The following is a 6971-nucleotide window of genomic DNA, read 5'->3' on the forward strand; positions in this document are numbered from 1 at the left end:
CTCAGCTAATAATTCTGAGAGATCAGAAATACAGAAGTATCCTTTGTCAAGAGCTGAAAGTGAACCGGCACCATGTTTAATCTGTCAATATGAAATGTCATCGTCCCTCTAAATTTTGCTTGCATTTTGCTGACAATCTGGTTACTCAGTTGTTAGATACAGAATTAACTCTTAAGTACTTGGTCTAGCAATGGACCAAATTAAATTAATAGATTAGAAGCAATTTGCAAAAATTCCCTATCTGTCTTCTTTTTTTCTATCATTTGACATGGCATCAAAATCTGTTCCAGTTACTATGGACACATACAAATTTACCCCACAACTCGGTGTCATGAAACAGCAATGTGTCGTGCTCACTGATTCTGGGAAGGACGTCGGACAGGACACCTTGGGGACAGCTTGTCTCTGATCCAGCGTGGAAGATTCAAAGGCTGGGAGCTGGAATCATCTGAAGGTTTCTTCACTCGTGTCTGGTGCACGATGGCGACAGTCAACAGAAGACCTTAGTTCCTCTCTACGTTGGCCTCTCCATGTGAGTTAATTTGTGCATTCTCAGAGCATAGTAGCTGAGTTCCAAGGACAAGTGTCCTGAGACAGAAAGCAGATGGAGGCTGTATCCTTTCTATGGCCTTAGCCTTGGAAGGAACATAGCATCACTTCCGCTGCATCCGTTGGTCAAAGATACAAGTTTCTGTCTTGATCCAAACAGAAAACATAAACCTCAGCATCAAATAGGAGGGTATCAGTTACAATTTAAGAAATGCATATGGGATTGGGATATGTATATTTGTATGGCCATCTTTGGAAAATACAATCTACCACACTCTGTATTTGTGTGGCTTCTCTCAATGAACCTACAAAAGAGAGACTTTAATTCTCTTCATTTCACAGGTAGAAAATCAAACCCGAACAAGTTTAACAACTTGGCCAAAGTAACACTTGAGAATAAGAACATCCATTAGTAAACTTCCCACGTGTGAACTTGGTTAAGCCAAAGAGGTTCCTCCTCCCATAGCCAGAGACTATTTTGTTGCCATGTTGAGCTTCTGTTTCCTTTTTTTTTTTTTCTTTTTCTTTTTTGAGACAAGGTCTCACTTTGTCACCCAGGCTGGAGTGCAATGCTGCCAACTTGGCTCACTGCAGCCTTGACCCCCAGGTTCAAGTGATCCTCCTACCTCAGTCTCCCAAGCAACTGGGAGTACAGGCACGCACCACCACACTGGCTAACTTTTGTACTTTTGTGGAGACAGGGTTTCACCACGTTTCCCAGGCTGGTCTCAGACTCCTGAGCTCAAGCAATCCACCCACCTTGGCCTCCCAAAGTGCTAGGATTACAAGTGTGAGCCACCACCCCCGGCCTGAGCCACTGTTTTATATCATCTCTCAAGTTTCACTGTCTAAGACCTGACACATGACTTGAAGACTTACCTCTTTAACAATTCCTCTTATTACAACTGCTTTGGGGATTGTACTGGAAGTGGGAGTACAGGAAAGCTTGTACAGCCTAGTGGTGCCATGAACAAGTTTGGAGGCAGATAAACACGGCTTTAAGTCCTGGCTCTACCACTTCTTGTCTAGATGCGGTAGCAAAGTAAACACATTGCTTACTCTTGGTAAGCCTCCTTCCCAACAGGGATATTAATAAGCTTCTAGAATCCAGCACAGAAGGTACATATTAATAGAATAAGTAAAATATCACTGACACCTGTCCCCACATTCTTATGCCACTCCCTAGGAACTTTCATCTAATTATAACTAGAAGTTCTCAGATGGTGTTCCATGAGTGCTTACGAACGAATCACTATTGATGCTAACAGTAGGCTTCCTCTTCTGACGCAGACCCCTTCATGGTGGATGGGCTCAGGAAGTGACCGAGGGCAGCACCTCATCTCTACCTTAGTTACAGACGCTCCCCTAAGACAAAGCTGTCTCCTAACGAGCCTCTAGCAGCAATCTCTCAGGATGCTGCAGAGGCACTATATTCACTCAATCATTGGGAGTAATGCCCCCTCCACCATTCTACTTGGATCACATAGAAAAGTCATTTTCCTGCTTTCGAGAGCAATTTCTCTCTGTACGGGACTTGCATATTGATCCTTAGAGCCAGGAGATGATAGACTCTACACAACCGTCACTCTTCCTCCTCCTAACTTGCCTTCCTTTCTTCACCTAAAAGCAAAAACACAGCATACACGAGTCCCTTCGTCTCAGATATGCTCATCGTTTTACAGATTCTCCTGCACCTGTTGATAGGCACACTATGCTTTACGTGCTCACGCTCGTCTGCACTTCCTCCTTTTTCTCTGACTTTATGTCCCAGTCAGCCTCTCTCATCTCTTTTTTGGTTCTGTCTTTTGTTTTTGGTTTTGTTTTTGCTTTTATAAATCATGGGGCTGGGTGTGGTGGCTCACACCTGCAATCCCAACACTGTGGGAGGCCGAGGTGGGTGGATCACTTGAGGTCAGGAGTTCGAGATCAGCCTGGAAAACATGGTGAAACCCCATCTCTACTAAAAATATAAAAATAGCCAGGTGTGTAACGCCATTTGCTGGGGTTACAGCAAATGCCTGTAACCCCAGCTACTCAGAAGGCTGAGGCAGGAGAATCCCTTGAACCCAGGAGGCAGAGGTTGCAATGAGCCCAGATCATGCCACTGCATTCCAGCCTGGGCACCAAGTCAGACTCTGTCTCAAAAATAAATAAATATCATGGTAACTCCACGTACGAATGAGCTTCACTCAGCTGCTTTCTATCAGAGGTAACTATTGCCCTGATTAGCCCAGTCTGGGCACCCAAATTTTATTACTTAGATCCTCCCAATGAAAACAAATATATGTAACATTGTCAGCCGGGCGCGGTGGCTCAACCCTGTAATCCCAGCACTTTGGGAGGCCGAGGCAGGTGGATCACGAGGTCAAGAGATCGAGACCATCCTGGTCAGCATGGTGAAACCCCGTCTCTACTAAAAATACAAAAAATTTGCTGGGCATGGTGGCGCATGCCTGTAGTCCCAGCTACTCAGGAGGCTGAGGCAGGAGAATTGCCTGAACCCAGGAGGCGGAGGTTGCGGTGAGCCGAGATCGCGCCATTGCACTCCAGCCTGGGTGACAAGAGCGAAACTCCGTCTCAAAAAAAAAAAATACATTATCAGGCAGGTGTCTTTAACTGCAGACTTCATTTAAAAACAGGAAACAAAGAATGTTTTGAGAATAACTCAAACCCCACTGTGGAACAAGAACTGCATACAATATACATATCGAGAACCTAAGCTGAACTGAATATACAGTTAACTGTAAATGGTATTCAATAAGGAACTGATAATACCGTATAATCCCACACAACTAAGAAAAAATTTTTAATTGGCCAGATGTGGCCAAGGGGAGTGTCTGCTCCGGTCCCCTGTGGCTGTCCTTCCTCTGTCTTTCACATCTGGCTTTTCTGTTGCCCTCTACTGAGTCCCTCTCTGTCTGTGTCTCACACCATCTGGACTGAAGGGGTCACTGTCCTGTGTCAAGACTTTTCATGCCAATTATTTAATGCCATTTCTCCATCTGTAATTATACAAAGTTCACGTTTCATTCAAATTCCCCTCTGACTCCATTTGTCATGAGGTTGCTTTCTCCAAATATGCTCTGCAGACTGTCATCTCTGGCTGCTTGCTGTCATAAATAGATATTAGTCTCTATATCCTGTGCCATTGCAAAGAGAAGTGTCATGTACCTCCAGGGCTTTTGGTGGGAAGAGAGCTGCTTCCAGTGTGGATACCACAAGAAAAGCTTCCCTTGTTGCCCGGCTCTGATACTTCCTGTGTTTCCATGGCAAACTTCCTTCTTGGATGCACCTGCTTAGGAGGGGTGGGGAGAAGGGGACTGTTTAACTATTTTGTTTCCACCACATACCTCTTATATGTTCAATTTTCCCCTTCACACCACATGTGACTTGTCCCCTTGTTAAGCACCTACCCACCCCCACCCCATCCTCCGCCTCCATCCACACACAACAAACATTTCTTTCAGCGCTCTCAAATATGGGGAGTTATTCACTTAACCCGTGGAAAATGCTATCCTTTTGGCAGGAAAATGCTGGATCTGTGACAGTGCCACTAGGAAAGCATTTTTTTTAACTTCTCCATTTCCAACACATCTTGGTCCTAGCAGAATGAGTAGGTTTTTGAACCCCAAAGCCAGGGCTGGTGGTCACCCCAGGAAGTCACCTGCAGCTATAAAAACGAACACACATAATTGGCGTTTCAAATCTTTTCATTGCCCCCTTAAATCATGCTCCTTCACAACCTCAGCATCCAAGCTTAGCCAAAAAGCTTATTGCCTCAAGGAATAAGAGGCCATTGATTATCTTGGAATCATAAATCTGACTTTTATAAGCCCACATCAAAACAACTGTCATGAAAGCCAAGCTTTGGGTAGACAGAAAAGGACACTCTGAGTTCCCTTAGCCTCTATTTAGCATAGTAAGAGCCAGGCCTGGCAGAACAGAGGGCATCTCATCACATGCCTTGGGTAGAGAGCAAACTCTCGAGCAAACATAGAAAAAAAAAAAAGCTGGCTTTTCAGCCCTGCTGCATTGCAGGAAGCAAAGGAGGCAGCAAATGGGACCACGCATCATGTCTCCTCCCTGCTCCTGTCCCCAGATGGGGCTGCAATCCTAGAATGGGGCTTATATTGATTTAGAGGAAAACCAAACAGTCTTTTGCCTCATTTCCCATTTGAGACTCACAGCAAACTACCATGGAATAGCTGCATCAGAGACACATTTTGATTATGCAGAAAGAGGGCCTGAATTTAGCCCCCAAAGGCTCTCTTGATCCCCAAGTATCAAAATATCTGACCGTTTCTACATGCCCTGAGATAGGAAGTAGGCCGTATCTGAAGGTACTGGCTGGAGAGCTTACCCTGGGGTTGCTGTTGGGAACCAGAGGGCAGCCTGCTAGACCAGAGATCAGGTGGGAGTAACAGCCTGTGCTCCAGAATGGAAGTGACATCAAATCAGCAGAGAGGACAACCAAGTCCAATCAAACCAAGAGATTGCAGAGCAGGAGTCGGCCAGCTCCCAATTTCAGCTGGCAAACAGCAGGGCAAGCAGAGTGGGAATGAAAGGGACAGCCAGAGTGTTTACGAGGGTAAAACGCATCTGCATCTGGGAATCCTCTTTCCCATGGCCACAAGGTCAACCAGGCTTCCTCCTGCTATCTACTGAAAAATCATCAAGACCAGAAGAAATTCTGAAATTCTTTTTTTTTAATTCACTTTGTTATGGTATGATTGGCATATAAAAAGCTCTACAAATTTAATGCACAAAACTCGGTGAATTTGGGGTTAAATATACACCTGTGAAACCATCTCTACCATCAGGGCCATAATCACATCTGCTGCGATGGTTTGAAAGTCCCCTCCACAACTCATGTTGAATCTCAGTCTTCAGTACAGCAGTATCGAGAGGTGGGACCTTTAAGAGGTGGTTGGGTCATGGATTAATCTACTCTTAGATCAATGGATTCATGGATTAATTCATTAAGGGGTTATCATGAGAGTGGCTTTATAAGAAGAGGAAGAGAGACTGGAGCTAGCATATGAGCACACTCAGCCCCGGCCATGTGATGCCCTGCGCCACCTTCAGACCGCAGAGTCCCCACCAGCAAGAAGGCCCGGGCTAGATACAGCCGCTCTGCCTTGAACTTCTCAGCCTCCATAACTTAAGAAATAAAATTCCTTTGCTTTATAAATTACCCAATTCCAAGTATTTGTTATATGCAACAGAAAACAGACTAATACACCAATCACCTCCCCCGCGAAGATTCTTCCCACCACTTTTATTGTGTGTGTGTGATAAGACTTAATATGAGATCTATCTTCTTAGCAAATATTAAGTGTGTGAAACAACATTGTCGACCATAGGTGTTATGCTGTATTCTAGATCTCCAGAACTTATTTATCTTGCACAACGGAAACTTGGCACCCTTTAACCCTCATCTCCCCTTGTCTCTTTCCCCCAGGCCCCTGGTAACTATCATTCTACTCTCTGCTTCTACAACTTTGATGATTTTAGATTCCACAGATAAGCAGCTCATATCGATTACCCAAAAGACACTGTTACCCAGGTCTGCAAGTGGTTTCTTCTCCATGTGGTGGGCAGCTTCTAAGGCTCCCAGTGATCTCCACCTTCTGCTATTTATGCCCTTGTGTGATCCACTCCCCTTGAGTGTGGTTTGGACCTGGTGACTTGCTTCTAACAAATAGAATTTGAAAGACTCTGGCTTCCAATTTGCTCACCTCTCTTTCTCTCTTGCTTGTTCACACTGATGAAACAAGTACCTTATTGGCAAGAAAATGAGGGAGGCTTCTGGCCAACAGCCGGGGAAGAACTGAGCCTGTCAGTCCAGCAACCATGGGGGACTGAATCCTGCCCCAAGACATGGACGAGCTTAGAAGAGGACTGTCCCTCTGTCTAAGGTTCAGATAAAACCCAGGTAAGATAACCAGTTCAGCACAGTTTGCCCAGAATGTCCCCAGTTTTAGCACCACAAGCCCCACATCCCAAGAAATCACTCAGTCTTGCACAAAAACCAGACAGTTGGTCACTCCCGACCTACCTGTACATGGCACCTTGAACGTGCCCTTGGGAGAGACCCTGAGCCGGAGAACCTAGTAACGGCACACTCAGATTTCTTCCCTACGTAAACCGTGAAATAATGAATGTTGGTTGTTTTAAGCTGCTAAACTCTGGGGTAATTTATCATGCAGCTATCGATAACCTTCTTCTTACCCAAAAGACTGAAAGGTCAAGAGAAATGTTAAGTCAGCCATAGAATAAGAAAAAAGGCTGCATTTTCTTTGTACATCTGCATGCAATGTGAGTTAAATCAGCAGCCCCACCACGAGTGTTCTCCACATCTAAATAGTTAACTCAGGAGCACAGTTTTTAGAAAGAATGAAGCATTAGGTACATCTCTTCTC

This window comes from Callithrix jacchus, chromosome 17, assembly GCF_049354715.1.
Source record: "Callithrix jacchus isolate 240 chromosome 17, calJac240_pri, whole genome shotgun sequence".
In the NCBI taxonomy this organism is placed as follows: domain Eukaryota; kingdom Metazoa; phylum Chordata; class Mammalia; order Primates; family Cebidae; genus Callithrix; species Callithrix jacchus.